Here is an 18,044-nt window from a genome sequence, read left to right on the forward strand (position 1 = left end):
CCCCAGAGTAAACTACAAAAGAGGTTGGTGTGATTAATTTGAAACAAAATATGCACAGTGATGTCACATACACGAGATGGCTTTAGTTATTCGTTTAAATATCAGCTTTTGTTTATTTATTTTGTAATGGGGTAGAATTTTGTATTTTGTTATTTATATTTAAAATCGACTCGCGTCAAAAACGAGAGCGATCTCTCCTACAACGACCGATATCCCAACAACCTACTCATCATTGGGGTCGCTACCATCGAGTTTCGACGAAGTTTGTTTCTAGAAGTTGGTAGACTGAGAGCAAGGGTATAAGGCTCCAAGGATGTGAGTGATCGGCCTCTTGGCTACTGGCTCACATCGTGGACGGACGCTTTTCCTGGCCACTGCAACCAATTCAATTGTTGGGGACTGGCACGCATCAGCGAAGGACGCATTTTCCCGGACCGCTACTACTACTACTTTACTATAACATCAAGTGACATAGATATACGCCATAGCCTTTTATTAGCCAAGAGCCTATAAGCCCACTTGGTGTGGAAGCTTATTGTTAAGTTTATTTTATAATTTATTGGAACATTAGAGATTATTGCGAAATTAGATTTGGAGTCTTGGAGGATTGGAAGATATGGAAGACATTGGATTTGAAAGGAGGTCGGAATAATTGGAGTTGATAAAGTTTGAAGTGAGTGGAGTTGTTCTTGTTGGTTAAAATCATTTTGTAAAACATTAATTAAAAATATAAATTTTGGTCGAGTCATTTGTAATTTGTAAATAATTAAGCAAGTAGAGTAAGTATAAATAATTAGTGTAAACCAGTAGAGTCAGTAATAATTGAAATTGTCAGTCGAGTCGTTCATTGAATATTCTAGAATAGTCGGGTCAATTGCATCAGCCATTTTTATTTTATTGTTCACGTTAATTCATTTATTTGTAAGGCGACTTCGTCTGAATAAATGCCATAGTTTTCCTAGTTCAATTTAACATATTTACTCAATAAATTTTCTTAAACATTTTCCCTATAAGTATAAGTAAATAATGATTATCTCTCTTCTAAAATTTATACTGCGTGGTCCAGTACGGGAAAATCCTGTCCTGAGGCTGACTAGCCGAGCAAATGTTGTGAAACACCTTAAGTTTCACATATGTGTGGACCCTTGTTTAATTAAGGTCACATCTTAATTAATTGAGCAAGTGGACCCATTACACATGTGTTTCTGTCCGCAGGCTGAAGTTCGGGCTATCTATATTTTTCTCAATTTATATATAAATTGTCTTATTGAGAAGGTTTGCATGTTTAGGTTTCCACTATATTAAATTGGTGCAATACCGTACGATGGACGGTGTGGCTCAATAAGCTATAGATCAAATTGAACGGAATATAGTATAGTGCCGGATAGCTCAACTGGTAGAGCACTCGGCGCGATACCGACATGGTCTGGGTTCGATTCCCAGTTCGGGCTATCTATATTTTTCTCAATTTATCTATAAATTGTCTTATTGAGAAGGTTTGCATGTTTTAGGTTTCCACTATATTAAATTGCGAAAGTACGAACATTTGCAATTTACGCCTTGTTACTATCTATTTGTTCGTGGCATTGGATTGAAATTAGTTCGTTTTGACTTGATGTAGAGACACTGAACCTTTCAGTTTCGATGCTAGTATCCTGAAAAAGTATATTGTGAGACAAAGGATGAAACAAGACGATTTCAGACTAGGGCGAAGTTGGCGGTAACATCACCTGCAGTCTGAAATCGTGTTTCATCATAAGTCACATCCCGCATGAAAAAGCTATGCATTGTTAAAAATATTTATGGTGAGTGTGTGATACATAAATGGCGGCAAAAATATATATATTTAAAAATATACGTTTTTTACATATATTGAATTATATATTTTCAATAATATATTTATTTTTATATAATGTTTTAGATTTTTCTATATACATTATTCCGTATAATTTCAATAAATTTTTGTCCTTTACGAATGGTATATATGTAATTTTTTTTTTATTTTATTTATTTAAAGTCGCATCAACCAGACAGTCCTTAGCGACTACTATACATATTTGTATTGTAACATGATCGAAAATTCAACTAGAATAACTGATCTTATAACTTTAAATGTTTTGTAAGTAATTGAAGTGCTTGATGATATCCTTGATGGGTGTCAGGTATTTCTTGTAGAATATTAAGTAGAATTTGTAGATCTGGCGGAAGCTGTAGGCTCCTTCTTTTAATCTCAAGGTAGGTGCAGCCTGTCAAGACATGTGCGACGATTACCGTCTCATTACATGCTGAGCAACGGTTGAGTTCAGTTTTCTTCATAATGTGGACATGTGAAAAGGACGTGTGTTCAATTCTGAGTCTCATATAAATACATTGATCTCGCCTAAAGTTGAGCTGCGGTTCAGACTCCCAGATAGAGGTGCGTATGTTACTTAGTTGAGAGACTGTGGAGGACCATATTGAATTCTATTTCATCAGTATGTGATTGTTGGTGCCTTTTTTTATGTCGTTAGTTGGGATCCTGATAGATTAATTCATCTGAGTTATAGGGGTTGGCTATAGCATCAATAACTAATTTGGAGTCCGATAATATTATTGCGTTATCCAGATTAAGTCGTATAATTTTATTTATGCTTTGGTATATAGCAAATGCCTCACACGAAAAAATAAAAAATAAATGTGAAGTTTGTAATGAAATACTTTCTTGTCAATTACTATAGCACATCCTCGTCGACCACTACATATGGATCCGTCTGTTAAGATCTTAGTGTGTGTCTGATATTTGTTCATCATTTCAGCATATAGGTTCCTAAAGACGATGGCTGAGGTATTTTCTTTATTGTCTGAATGGTTAAAGATGGATAAATCAAAGTTGTTGAAGCTGGGTTGCCCTGGTGGGGTTCGTCTAAGTTGAGGTTTGATTGCTGATATCTCCGCCAGTTCAGAATTTTTCATGTAAGATTCGAGAAATTCGAAAATCGGAGTTGAAAATGTTACCGGAGCAGTGCCCCTGGTGATTTGAAGATTCTTCTGTACTTCCGGATTAGATATATTTAATTTTGGTAAGAATGTCAAGGTCAGTTCAATCCTCCTTAGTTCCAGTGGGATTTTATGTGTTTCAGCTAAGATAATATATCTTGGACGCGGCCGGAAAGCTTCCAGGCAAATTCGGAGGGCAGAAGTTTGGATTGAGTTTAGTTTCTTTGGTTGCCTGGAGGATGTCATGTTATAGATGATTGCTCCATAATCCAACTTTGATCTGATTATGGCTCTGTAGGTATTGAGTAGAATATAAGTATCCGCGCCCCATTCATTGGATCTGATAGATTTTAGTACATTAATTTTCCTGAGACATTGTCCTTTCAAGATGTCCAGATGCCTATTTCAGGTCAGAGATTTGTCAAAAGTCATACCTAAAAATTTTAGGTGGAATACTTGGCGGAGGGTTGATCCATTTAGTGTTAATTCTGGTTGGAAACTGTAATATTTTCGGCTTCTTAAAAAAATCATATATTCTGTCTTGCTCTCTGAAAATCTGAATCCAGTTGAGTCACCCCGCGAGGCCAGTAGATTTAGTGTGTCTTGCAACAGGTCACATATATTTTTTATGTCTTAGCCAGCACAGTATATGGTAAGGTCGTCAGCGTATAGTAAAGCTTTTGTGGGCGGGAGAATCGATTAGATGATGGAGTTAATTGCTACAAGAAATAAAGTGACGCTCATTACTGATCCCTGAGGAACTCCGTTTGTAATTGTTCTGGATTCCGAAAGTTCATCTTCGACTTTGACCTGGAAGGATCGGTTTAGCAAAAAATTTTTAATATATCCAAGCATATGGCTGTTAATATTTAGTCCTTCAAGGATTGTAATGATCCTCTTTAGTCATACCATTTCATACGCCTTTTGTAAATCTAATTGGACCGCTATAACGTGACAGTTGTTTAAGAAGGCTTCGCTTATAAAGTTTTGTAATTGTGTTAGGTGGGTAATGGTTAAGTGACATTTTCTGAAGCCATTTTAGGCTGCAGTGAACCAATTTTTGTCTTCGAGAAACCAGACATGTCTCTTATTGGTCATTTTTTCTAGCAATTCTCCAATGTTGCAAGTTAAGGAGATTGGACGGTAATTGAAGGGATTAGATTAGCCCTTACCGGATTTGTGTATAGGAATAACAGTGGCTAGTTTTAGAGGTGGGTAGTTCCGGGAACATTCTAGATTGAACCTGGAACGTTTCCGGAACGAAAAGAAACTAGTTCCTGGAATCATATCCGTGGAACTATTTAATGTTTTTAATTCTCATGAAGGTTCAGTATTTAGAACGTATACATTAGATTGTTTCAAATTAGAGGACTATTTTTTTTTTTTTTTTTTTTGATGAACATTAAAAAATCGAAAGGGTATTTTAAAATATGGTGACAGTTAAATTTTGAGCTCTTAATATTGATATTTAGAGGTGGCTATTGATAATTTTCGATTTTTCATTTAGTAACATGGTAAAAAATACATAACTTCCGAAAAAATCAAGATAAAAAAAAATCTCTTTCAAAACATTTTGTAGCAAATTTACTGATCTACAAAAAAGGTCTTATATGATCTTTGCATAAATTCAACCATTTACAAGATATTCGACGTCAAAGTTTAATAAAATTCAAAGAACTTGTTTTTGGTCGTTCTGAATTTTATACCATGTCAACCAATGAAAATTCAGAAATTTTAAATACATTGTTTTTGTAGGAAATTGAATGCTCTACAAAAAAAGTCTCTTATCATTTTTTGATAAATTCATCTGTTCAAAAGTTATTGGAGCTTGAAGTCAAGTTAGAGTAAATTTCGAGATCTTTTTACTTTTCCGGTGAAACAATCAGAATTATCACAAAATGTTGTAAGGTCTTTTTTATTGACAATTTTATTCTCTACAAATTATTGTCAGTCAAGTTTTTCCGAATTCCGCATTGTTTTCTGGTTATTTTGATTTTAATTCCAAGCTCGTAAAAAAGTGGTTCTGATGGATTTCAAGAGCTCGACATTAAAATGGGAATAACTAGAAATCAATGCGGAATTTGAAAAAACTTGACTGACAATAATTTGTAGAGAATAAAATTATCAACAAAAAGACCCTACAACATTTTGTGATAAATCTGATAGTTTCACCGGAAAAGTAAAAAGATCTCTAATTTTACTTCAAGCTCTAATAACTTTTAAACAGATGGATGTATCAAAAAATAATAAGAGACTATTTTTGTAGATCATTCAATTTCCTACAAAAAACTGTATTGAGAATTTCTGAATTCTCAATAGTTGACATGGTATAAAATTCAGAACGAGCAAAAATGAGTTCTTCGAATTGTATCAAACTTTGACGTCGGATATCTTGTGAATGGTTGAATTTATGCAAAAATCATATAAAAACTTTTTTGTAGATCAGTAAATTTGCTACAGAATGTTTGAGAAGAGATTTTTTGTAGCTTGATTTTTTCGGAAGTTATGTATTTTTTACCGTTTTACTAAATAAAAAATCAAAAATTATCAAGTCACCTCTAAATATCAATATTAAGAGCTCAAAATTTAACTGTCACCATATTTTAAGATACCCTTTCGATTTTTCAATGTTCATAAAAAAAAAAAAAAAAAAAAAAAAAAAAAAAAAAAAAAAAAAAAAAAACAAATAGTCCCCTAATTTGAAAAAGTCTAGTATACATACAAAATATTCCAGTATACACAGCATCATACTATGCGACCTACGTGTTTAAGACGCATTCACGGCGAACTATATTATTTTATACTAAATAGAGAATGAATTATGATTGGTATTCAACTTAAAATTCTATAAAAATCACCAATCAAAAATTACTCTGCTGCTTGAATGCTTATTGATAATGATGGCAGTGGCGGAAAAAAAGAACTAGTAAGCATACTAAAGTGAATTTTGGGAAACGTCTGGATACGTATCCGACAAAAGACATAGTTCACAGAACTATACATGTCCGGAACTACCCACCTCTAGCTAGTTTCCATAGATTTGGGAAGCAGTTGTTTATCCATATATAGTTATATAAACTGAGTATATATTTTAGGCTTTCTTCAGGTAGATTTTTTAACATACATACTGGTATACCATCTGGGCCAGGGCTGGAGTTTTTACTGTCTTTTAACATTTTTTTGAGTTCATCAAGAGTGAAGGAAGAGTTGATGAGGTCGGCTGGTTCGCTGCTAGGTGCTAGTTTGTATGTTTGTTGCGTTGCTTGGAGGTCTTCATTTTTACTTTTGAATTGTCTGACGGATTCAGTAAAGTTTTCTTTACTTGAGTTGTACGCAAACGAGTCTGCAAGTAATTCAGCTTTTTGTTTAAAGTCAGAAAAAGGTTTGTGGTTGTGATCTATCAGGATAGTTGACACATTTGACGTATTCTCCCAGTTAATTTTTTTCCAAATTAAGTTATTTCGGGTCTGACAATTTATTGTTGATGCAATCTTTTGCCATGAATCTCTTCTGAATGCCTTAAGATTTCTCCTAGCGATTGTTCGTAATCTTTTGTATTCTGTTTTTAATTGGAGATCTTGTTCGTGTTTTTTTAGACTATTAAAAGCATGTTATTTTTTCTTCCAGCGCTAATTTTGTTTCCTCTGAGCACCATTCGTATAATCTATATTTCCGTTGGGATGATTTGGGAATGCTGATATCTGCTGCTGTAATTATTGCGTTGTTTAAGTCTTCTACAGCTGAGTCAATACCATGTGTGAGATCTGTTGGTAGTTGGAGTTTTTTAGTTTTTCTTTCTGCTATTAAGGTGAATTTGATCCAGTCAGTTTTCTGCATGATCCATCTTTGGGTCTGGCCTCTGTTGGATTTGGGCAGGTTCTCCTCTAATTTAACATGTATAGGGTAGTGATCACTGTCATATAAGTCTTCGTCTGCATTCCAAGAGAGCTTGTGGATTAGACTGGGACTAGCAAGACTAAGATCTATGGAGCTTTCAGCTCCCGAAGAAATGCAGAAGTGGGTAGGTGCTCCATCATTGAGTAAGGTCAAGTTATTTTGATCAATCCAGTTTTCAATCATTTTTCCTCTGGTGGAATCGGTAAAGGTGGATCCTCACATCATGTTATGGCTGTTAAAGTCACCAAGAAAGATAACTGGACCACTTATCTGAGTTGAGATATTGTATAGTTCATCAGGAGATAGAGTATGACTATTGGGGATGTATATGCTACAAATAGTTATGTTCTATGGAATCTTTACCTTCATTGCTACTATCTCTATTTGGCTATTAATCATAACTTGTTGAGATGGAATATTAGATCTAATATATATTGCCACACCACCGCTAGCATGGTTTGTATTCACTCTATTTTTTACAAAGCAGTTAAAACGTTTGATTTGAGGGATATTGTATTCTTTTAGATGGGTTTCCTGGAGACTTAGTATATCAGGAGTATTTCTGTCGATTAAGATATTTAGGAATTCATATCTTGCTTTTAGGCCATTCAGATTCCATTGGATGATGTGCATCGTTAGTTATACTGTAGTTGGTGGTAAGGATTTATGATAGGAAAATTAATTTGGAAGATCAGAGGGTTCAGAGTCCAAATCAGTTAGTTCCATCTCCGTCTGCGTGGAGTTACCTTCTGATGAGCAGGTCATAGTCTCGTACACTGTGTTTATGATGGTAAACTCTTTTTTTATCTTATTTCTAAGCTTCGAAAATTTTATTTTCATTCCTCTTGAGTCGATGGAAGAGTAGAGGTCAGTTAGTTGACTTACAATAGCTGATGGGTTAATTCCCAGTTCAAGAACAAATTTGGAGACATTCTTCTGTCCAGAGGTGACATCTAGCAAGTTTTGAAGTTGGTTGAAATTACATGGGAATCTATCTGGATTAGCATTGATTTTATCTTGTATTGTAAGTGGAAGACGGGAACTTATCAATTGGGTCGGAGATCGAGGATTGTTTTCGTTTCTTAGTTTTTTAAGATTTTTCTTCTTGGTTGACAACGGAGTTTTAAATTCGCTTTCCTTTAATTGAAAGGTGTTTAATATGCTCGAGGGAGTTGATGAAGTCTCGGAGAGCTGTCTTTTAACTCCCTGTGTGTCATTAGTATCTGGATGAGAGGCACTTTGGGCTAATGCTGAGATCGGTGCTCAGGTTATTTGAACCTCGGTTGTTAATGTGTCCTTTGGCAGAGTATTCATTGGGTTAGCTGAAATCCCGCCCGCATTAGAGTTGCTTGGGCAGGCTTTGGCCTGATGGCCTACCTGATGACGTATAAAACAAGCTAACGTATCCATAGAGGTGTAGATATTGTATGAAGTGTCGTGAAAATAGATTGGGATGATTTCTGGTAGTTTTGTGGCGTCCTCAGTACTTAAAAATATTTGACGTCGGAAACTCATGATGTGAGAATAACCTTGTTGATTGGAGCTGGCTCTAAAGAATGTTATCGTTGATGGGGTTTTAATATTGTTTAATTCGTCGATAATGCGACTATGTGGAATTATCGGGGGAACATTTAATAGTATAATCCGCTTATTTTTGTTTATCAGAGGTCGGATGTTGAGTTCTTTATTTGCCACTGTGACTGTTTTGTGTACATTAATTAATTCTTCGGCTATTTCTTTGGACGCTATAGAAGTACATATTCTATTGTTGGCAATTTTAAAAATAAATTGAATATTATATGCTGTAATTTTAGAAGCGGTGGCGTTAATGTAATCTGAGATAGTCGCACCTTCTATCGCATCGACAATGATTGCACACTCTTTAGTGGGAAAGACTTCATTTCTGGTAGCAGTTGCATAACCCATTAAGATCGGACTGCCTACTGTAGTCAGTAGGACAGTTGCAGATCACGATTTGTTCACCCGCCAACGGATGAACAGTATTAGCTTCGTAGCACTGAGACCACTAGGCACACCGAAAAACTATCAGGTCACAATTCTAATCCAAATAGCACTGTGAGGTATCACTTATATACCTTGGAAGTACACGTAGCGTTAAGTGAAGGAAAGACTTTCACAAATACGACCGTGTCGTTCAGAAGTCCGAAGACGACTGATATGTAATTTATAAAGTATAATATAATGAACTTTGTATATATTTCCATATATTTTGACTCATATAATTAGTGATATTTTGTCTCTGTATAATTGATTATATATGGATAAACTTATATGTTTAAATCGATGGTTTGCGGTATATTGAAATTAGGTTTTTCCGATGTATTAAAAATTATATTTTTCTCCATTTATTGAAAATTATGGTCTTCATAGAACATATATTCTTTGAAAAACTGTCCGATAGCATCGAAATAAAAATTTCAAGCTAAAATGTATTGTTTTTATTATGTAACACACCATATGACGGAAAAAATTTATAGTATCATATATTTTTAATATATCAGACGTTATATATTGCAAAATATATGGAGTACCATATATTTTGCAATATACTGGGAAACATATATCAAAAATATATGAGAAAGGATTTATGTATAATTATTATCATGATAGTCACGAATCCGAACAGTCAGTAAAGTATTGTCGGATAATCCTACGACAATAAATGATTTTGTTATACCTGATGAATATCAAAAAAACTTGGAATGGAAAAGAATTTATGATATGTGATTCGAAGGAACTAAACGATAATTTGAATGGAAGATTTGTTATATTTACTACTAAGCAAAATTTATATTACTTGGGAGCATCAGATACATGACATTGCGATGGAACATTTTATATTGTTCCTACTATATTTCATCAACTGTACAGTATACATGGCGTTATTAATGGTGAAATAGTGCCGCTTGTTTTTGTCCTGTTGACTGGTAAAAGTAAAAATTTATATCGTGCTATGTTAAGGCAACTGAAATTAATAGAGCCTCGATTAAAACCTAAATTTATAATGTCCGATTTCAAACAAGCTTTCATTAGTGCTGCTAAAAAAGTCTTCAATGGCGTTGAGATGCATGGATGTTATTTACACTTTGGTCAAAGTATATGGCGTTAAATCCAAGGATGTGGGCTGCAGGCTAAATACGCAAAAGATGGTGTTTATGCTCAACAACTGAAAATGTTATACGCATTGGTATATTTATTAATTTTTAATGTTATTATAAAAATTATTATTTATGTTTCTGTTCAAAAAATGTAGATGGAGAGTGTAGCGCCCATATATAAAATAAGATACAAATGGTACCTAGAGAAATTTTACTAGTGCGTAATTTTGGTTTTGAGAATTTTTTGTAGCAAGAAATTTTTGTGTCGGATCAATTGTTGCCTGAGAAATTATTGCTGAGAAATTTTTGTATGAGAAATTATTCCGGATATATAAAAGCAGAGAGCCGTACATACATACATACACTCGGACATCATCTTGAATTTAGTCAGAATAGCTTCCTAGAACCTCAAAACGTCGACATCTGTTGAAATCTCGATTTTCACAAATCGGGGTGAAACCAATAACTTCCCGAATTTTTGAAAATTCGCAATTTTCTTAGCGGGAAGTTAAAAATGATATATCAACCCTGATTAAAAACTCCGATTGAATCTGATTGAAACTCAATCAGAATTCTATCAATTTCAATCGGAAACGAATTTTCAATCAGAAATGTTCGGGAGCGTTTGAGGCCTCCGATTGAATTTTAATCAGATTCAATCGGAAAAAAATATTTTCTATTTTCTGATTGAATATGATTGAAATATTTCAATCAGATTCAATAAGAAAATAATAATTTTAATTTTCGATTATTTTCCGATTGAATCTGATTAAATCCGATTGAAATATCTCAATCAGTTTCAATCGGAGAATAATAATTTTTTTAAATTGTTTTCCGATTGAACCCGATTAAAACTGATTGAAGAAAATTCAATCAGATTCAATCGGAAAATAATAATTTATTTCTCGATTTTATCTCGATTGATAAATTTTTTATTTCTCCATGTAGAATGTTCTAATTGATTTTAAACTATCTTCCTGATGAGCTAGATATACAGCTAAAGTCCTTAGTAAAAATGAAACGAGGCACTGGCTAGCGTCGCTAGAATCAATGCTAACGGTAGATGACAAACAAGGCGGCCCTCGTTTATTTTTAATAGGGGTGTGCGTATTATCTATGAGATACGAGTAGTTTAACATTAGACAGTATAAAAATTGTAAGCTTAATATAGTATGAATCTTTTTTTACTGTAAAATGTTCTACCGATTGTATCTTATAAACAGTGCACTTTAGCAATATCCCCCTGTTTAGAAAATCTCATAGATTCTCATACATTCCCATAGAGATTTTATGAGAATGAATGAGTTCTATGAGAAGTGATATATGGTTAAGTATAGGGCCTTATACATACAGCTATAAGAATCTCTCGGATTTTTTTAGCAGGGAAGTATAATAAACAATTCCGTAGAGGACGAAATTTTCTAAAAGATGGGTGCTATGCATCTTTTTCGTACGATGAGCCGTTTTTTTTTTACTATTAACAAAATTATATGAAACAAGTGAAAAATAGACTTTCGGAGCAGATAGAATCGACATAGATCGAGTTTGAGCAATTTGTTTTATAGACTTTCAAATTCAACAAATTCTCTTATGACAGAGAGATTATTCTTGCCAAGTCTGGTCGCACCTAGTATTATAGTCGAATAATAGGGCGCCACTGGAAGATGGACTCGGCCTTCCAGAACCGGATGTTGTAGAATTTTTTTTTTAATTAAATTAGATTAATTTATTCCTCAGGGTGGTTTGTAATATTTTGTGAGAGAGAAGAGGAATCGTAGAATAGGCTGAAATAATGTTAATCCAAATTTTATTTAAATTAGCACCTTGCTTTTATTTTTATTAACCTTATGACAATATTTATTCTTATGACAATCTAATATACTTATGATAAACTAAATTCTTTTATGACAAACTAATAATTATCTCGTCTCCCGGACGGTTACTTATGACAAACTAAATTGCGTCCCCTGGACATTTTCCACACCCACACAGCCACAATAATTGTGTCGTCCGCTGGACGGTAAACCTTAATATTGATTTAAAATCATCCCCTGGATGTATAATTATTTAAAACAAACTTAACCTGTCCACCGGACCTAAATCACAGACACAGTTTTCCCTTACACTAATTGACTCTACTTTACTTTATTTAATTTTGTACTCAATGACATCACTAACTTTTATCCAAATATTAGAACTCTATATTTCCAATATAAAAATTTCACTAATAAAATTTCCAATATAAAATTTTCACTAATAAAATTTCCAATATAAAATTTTCACAATTATTTAATTCTTATTAATTTCCACTGATTTATTTAATTCACTTTATATTTATTAATTAATTAATTTTGGTTTTAATTTAATTATTAATTAATTAATTTCTCACTGATAAATTTCCCTACTACTTTTATCAAAAATATATTCACTCGATTTACCCATGACAAAATAATCCAATTCTTTTAATTTTCTCAATAACCATTTACTGTAATTCTCTAGCGTCTTTTAACAACTCTAATTTATTTATTTAGAAATCTTATTTTATAATTAAAAAATTATTTTATCATCACAGAACGACTAGAATTACGTTTAGAAATTGACTAGAAAATTCGGCCAGTGATTTGGCGTCGCAACCCTTGCGGTTTTGGAAATACCGGAATTGTACGGTATAAATATCGCATAAATATGGTATTACTCGAGTTATTTTGGCCAGTTTTTTTGCCGTATTATTACCAAAAATTTACGAAATAAATTCAGAATATTTACGGCAATAAATCAGAAAAAATACGGTATTTCCACAGCATCAAAACCGTAATTATACAGCATATTTATAGTATATTTTCGGCATTTCTGCAGCATCTAACCGCTCTATCCGGAAAAAAATTTATATATAATTATATAAAATTTTATTTAGTTATGTCTAATTTTATATAATTATATATAACCTTATAAAGTTATATGGAATAACTGTCATGAAAAAAAAAAAAAAAAAAAACCGTCTACCCGTGGACTCGATCCCGAGACCTAATTATTCAAATTCTGATCTGGTAGCCATTATGCCAAATCACTTACTTGAAAGATGTTATTAATTGTATTCACATGGATACAAACGAACTTTAGAAAATTGAAAACATCAATTTTCACAGATAGTTATTTTAACTTACATTTTTTTGTTTGAGTAAGAATTGTGTGAACCAATAAAATAAAATTAAAAATATTACATTTTGCACATTTTCAATGATGTTAAATGCAGAAGCGAACAAAAAATAAAACCATATTTTTTACAATTTTCTATTTCATCAGCGTAAATCTGGCAAAATTGCAGGATACTGACAGTATTATTATCACAAAAACAACGATTTCATTATTATAACATTATCGTATGATAGTTTTTATACAGCATTTTTTTGGTAAAAGTTTGGTATTGTTATAGTTTTTTTACAGCATTTTTTCAGTAAAAGTTCGGCATTTTTATAGTAATATTACTGTAGTGATCTGGTAACTCTACAGCATAAGTACAGAAAGTATATGGCATAACTACAAGAAAACTGGTCAATATAACCATATTAATACCAAACTATTACGGTAAATTTACGGCATGTGCATAAATGCCGAAAATTTACGGCATTTTTACGGCATTCTCAAAACCGCGAGGGAAGGCCTGAAACTAAGATTTTACAACACGGAAAATTTTGTCTAACGTGGCTAACAGGCCTGTTATAATTTTATAATTGATATTGAATTTAATTCAATTTATTTATCAGACAATTTACGCGGAAAATTATTTTATTTCGGCCAAGAGGCCTCGAATAGAATAATTTTAGAATGCAGACAAAATGGCGAGTACGCGGCAAAGATTTGACGGAAATTTCGAGAACACGAGACGCGTGGTTGAACCGGCCGACGGGCCTTGAGCTACCGATCTAATTTCACGAAACCAGCAAAAAGATATTAAGTAACTTATTTATAATTAATTCGGCCCTCTAATAATTAAATTAGAGGCCTTAATTAATTATAAATTTTACCTTGAGGAAAACTTCAACAATTTCAAGATTTCACCCGTACTCTCTCGCGTCACAATGAATTTTAGCAATTGATAACCTGTCAATGATCAGTACGCATTAGTATTTTATAGTTAATTATTAATTATTGTAATTATCGGCCCAAAGGCCTGTTAAATAATTAGACAGTTAAATTTATTAATTAATAAATCGCCTCGTTCCACGTGAAGCGTGAACGGACTTATATATTTACTTTGTACGGTTGATTACGTCCTGTCGCTATCGCCATTTAGACAACTCTCTCGATTTCACGTTCCGCAGTCTCTTATATTGTTTCACTTTCAGTTCACTTCCCCGGAAATCCATTCCCACTTTCCTTAACCTAAGGAAATGACGAACGGACTAGCCTTAGTGATCCATGCGACACCCGGTGACTAGTCGGTAACTAGTCGCATCACTAACTCGCAACTTACGAGGTCGTTGGCCGGTTATTGGCGGGAAACGAAATTAAAATTCAAATTATTTAATTATTTACGTTCATAAATTTTACCCTGTTACACTAATGTTTTCGAGCTCTTTGAGGTCGAAAACAGCGGGAAGTTTTGGGGCTGGCCCGCAGGGTCAACCGACAGACCGATTTTTTAACTTTTCAACGCCGATATCTTTTGAAGTAATCAATCGATTTTGATAGTTGACGTGGCAATCGGCGCGTTTTATTGAGTTCTAGAGCTGATTAAAATTTGAAATCGATCGCGTCAGTCGTTTCGAAAATATTTAGAAAAACCGTTTTTTACCATTTCTTTCTCCCGCGATAACTCAAGAACGAATCATCTGATTTTGATGTTTGAGGTGGCAATCGACGCGTTTTATTGAGTTCTAGAGCTGATTGGATTTTGAAGTCGATTGTATAAGTCGTTTTTGAGAAATCAATAAAAAACTAAAAAAAAAAATTCTTTTTTTTTCGTAATTCGCAAATATTTTCGAGTCTATTCGATCAAATAATCTGAAATTTTCAGAAAAGTTGATGGCCAACAAGCTTTTTCGATTGCCACCTCAACCATCCAGTCGATTCATTAGTTCAAAAGTTACAAAGAGTTTACACACACACACACACACACACACATACACACACGCACGCACACACACTCGGACATCATTCTGAAAATAGTCAGAATAGCTTCCTAGGACCTCAAAACGTCGACATCTGATGAAAACTCGATTTTCGAAAATCGGGGTGAAAACAATAACTTCCCGAAATTTTTGAAAATCGTCGATTTTCTTAGCGGGAAGTTAAAAAAATGTTATTCAATTAACATACTTTTTAAAAGGAAAAATTTGATACTCGAGAGAAAGTACTTTAAATTTAATTTAAGAGCTGAAATTTTTAGGGAGTTTTTTTCTCATTGTAAACAAAAAAATTTTCTTGGGTCGGCTAGAAAAAAAATTTCGTTTCAAACGAAGCGGATTCAATTAGAAAATAATAATTCATTTATCGAATATTTTCTGATTAAATTAGAATTATATAGAATTTTATCTGCCTTTCCAATTTAATCAATTTTATAAAAAGTTAAAACAAGCATTTTTCAGGATTATATAAAAACTTTTTTGAAAAAACTGTATTGATTGGGTTTAAAACTATCACAAAAATAAAAGAAAACATCAATAAAAAATTATATATATATTAAGTCAGTTAAAAAAAAAAAATTTTTTTTTTTTGGTATCCAAAAATTGAAAGTCTACCTAAAAATAAAAATTTCGGTACCAATCCAAGCTCATAATAGTAATACTACGGTTTGCGTCAATCAATTTTTCTATTTTCTATTTAAATAACACGGGAAAAAAACTTTTTATTTTTTAGAATTTTCTAACTTACAAGCCAATCAACGAATTATTATGCACGATAGATATTTTTATAGGATATTGAATGTCCTACAACAAAAGTCTCATCATTTTTTGATAAATCTAACTGTTCAAAAGTTATTTGAGCTTAAAGTCCAATTTATAGAAAATTTTGAGATCTTCTTACTTTTCCGGCGAAGCTATCAGTTTTATCAGAAATTCTCATAGAAATTTTTTTGTAGGTAATTTCATTTCTCAAAAATTACACCGGCACACAAAAAAAATTAAGTAGAATGTGCATTCGACCGGATCTACCTACGGGTACGTATTTTGGTCCGCTGAATCCGAATTCGAGGTCAGTTTGACGCCTACACCCTCGAAATTTTGAGAAAACTTCGAAAACCGTAAAAATGATGAAAATCGGCAGTTTTAATGATAAAAAAATTTTCTGGAACTAAACTAAGCGTGATTTTCATGTATTTCGATCCGCTGAATATGAATCGAAATTTTATTGAGACCACGAGCAGTTTTAAATGTAAAAAAATCACACAAACCCTCGAAAATGCCGAAAAAAGTAATTTTTTTGGTTTTTTTACTCTCGTTTTTGACTTTTGAAGACTTAATTGTTCGTGTCTGTAACCAGGGCACCTCCACGTGGTGACGGTGGGCAACAGAATCATCTGGCAGAGTCCCTGGGTTAACGGCGTGAGTGCCGTTATGGCAGGTACAAGTGATAAGTACTTTACGATGTAGGGAGTCGGAGTCCTAGTATCGGCGTCTGGTCAGGTCGAGAAAGCAAGCTCGCAAGCGTCGTCATCAAGCGACTGCAGCTCTTCAGAAGTGGGAAACTTGGCTACTGGAGAGTATACTATTACAAGAAGTAAATCTCATCCGTGTAATTAAAGCCCTGATTCATTTTGTTACATTTGTGGAGAATTCAATTTGGAGTGGAATCGAAGATCGTTATCTGATAAGATCAAACAAATTTATGAAGAATGTTTTGGTCTCCAAATTACTAATTTGGATTCAGCATGGGTTCCACATACGATTTGTAGTCGATGTAACATGATGTTAACCCGGTGGGAAAAAAACAAGATACAGGACAACTTGAAATTCACAATACCAATGATATGGTCTTCACCAACTGGTTTACAGAATTGTTATTTCTGTATGACAGATACTACCGGTTTCACCTGGAATACAAAAAACAAAATTGTATACGCCAATATTTCATCAGCTATTAAGCCACAAAAAATAGAAGTTGTCAAGGAAATTAATACGGTTGAACAAATGGATGTAGAAGAAGACATACGCTAGTTGAAAAAAGTTCGGAAAAAGAATATTCAGAAGATGAAGAGTACTTACCTGGTGGAAAAGCAAAAGACCCTGAAACGTTTAGCCGAGAAGAACTTAATGATCTGGTTCGAGACTTAGCTTTACCGAAAGATGAAGCTGAATTACTTGCGTCAAGGTTGAAAGGAAAACATTTGTTGGCTAAAGGTGTATCAGTGACATTCTATCGAAATAGGGAAAAAAAAATTCCGGAAATTTTTTATGAACGACAATCAAAATTCGGTGGTATACTGTTCAGATGTTAAAGCTTTAGTTGATGAATTGAAACCGAACACGTATAAGGACGATGAGTGGAGACTTTTTATCGATTCATCGTAGCGAAGTCATAATGCTGTTTTGCTTCATATTGGGAATGAATTCGCGCCGATTCCAATAGCTCATTCGACAAAACTGAAAGAAACTTATGAAAATTTACAGATTGTATTAGGAAAAATAAAATATTCAGAGCATAATTGAAAAATTTGTGGAGATCTCAAAATTGCAACACTTCTTTTAGGTCAGCAATCGGGATTCACCAAATATCCTTGCTATTTATGTTTGTTTGATAGCAGAGACCGGAAAAATCACTGTGTCACAAAAGAATGGCCATCAAGATCTGCATTGAATCCAGGTTCCAAGGATGCGAAATTGAAAGAGGGAATTTTTGATGGACCCCAAATACGATCTTTATTTCAAGATGCAAATTTTGAAGGAACAATGAACGACACAGAAAAAGCAGCTTGGGTAAGCTTCAAAAATGTTTCACAAAACTTTTTGGGAAATAACAGAAGTGAGGGTTACAGCACTTTAGTTAACGCATTGCTGGAAAACTACAAAAATTTGGGTTGTTTAATGAATCTCAAATTACACTTTTTAGATT

This window comes from Microplitis demolitor, chromosome 5, assembly GCF_026212275.2.
Source record: "Microplitis demolitor isolate Queensland-Clemson2020A chromosome 5, iyMicDemo2.1a, whole genome shotgun sequence".
Lineage (NCBI taxonomy): Eukaryota > Metazoa > Arthropoda > Insecta > Hymenoptera > Braconidae > Microplitis > Microplitis demolitor.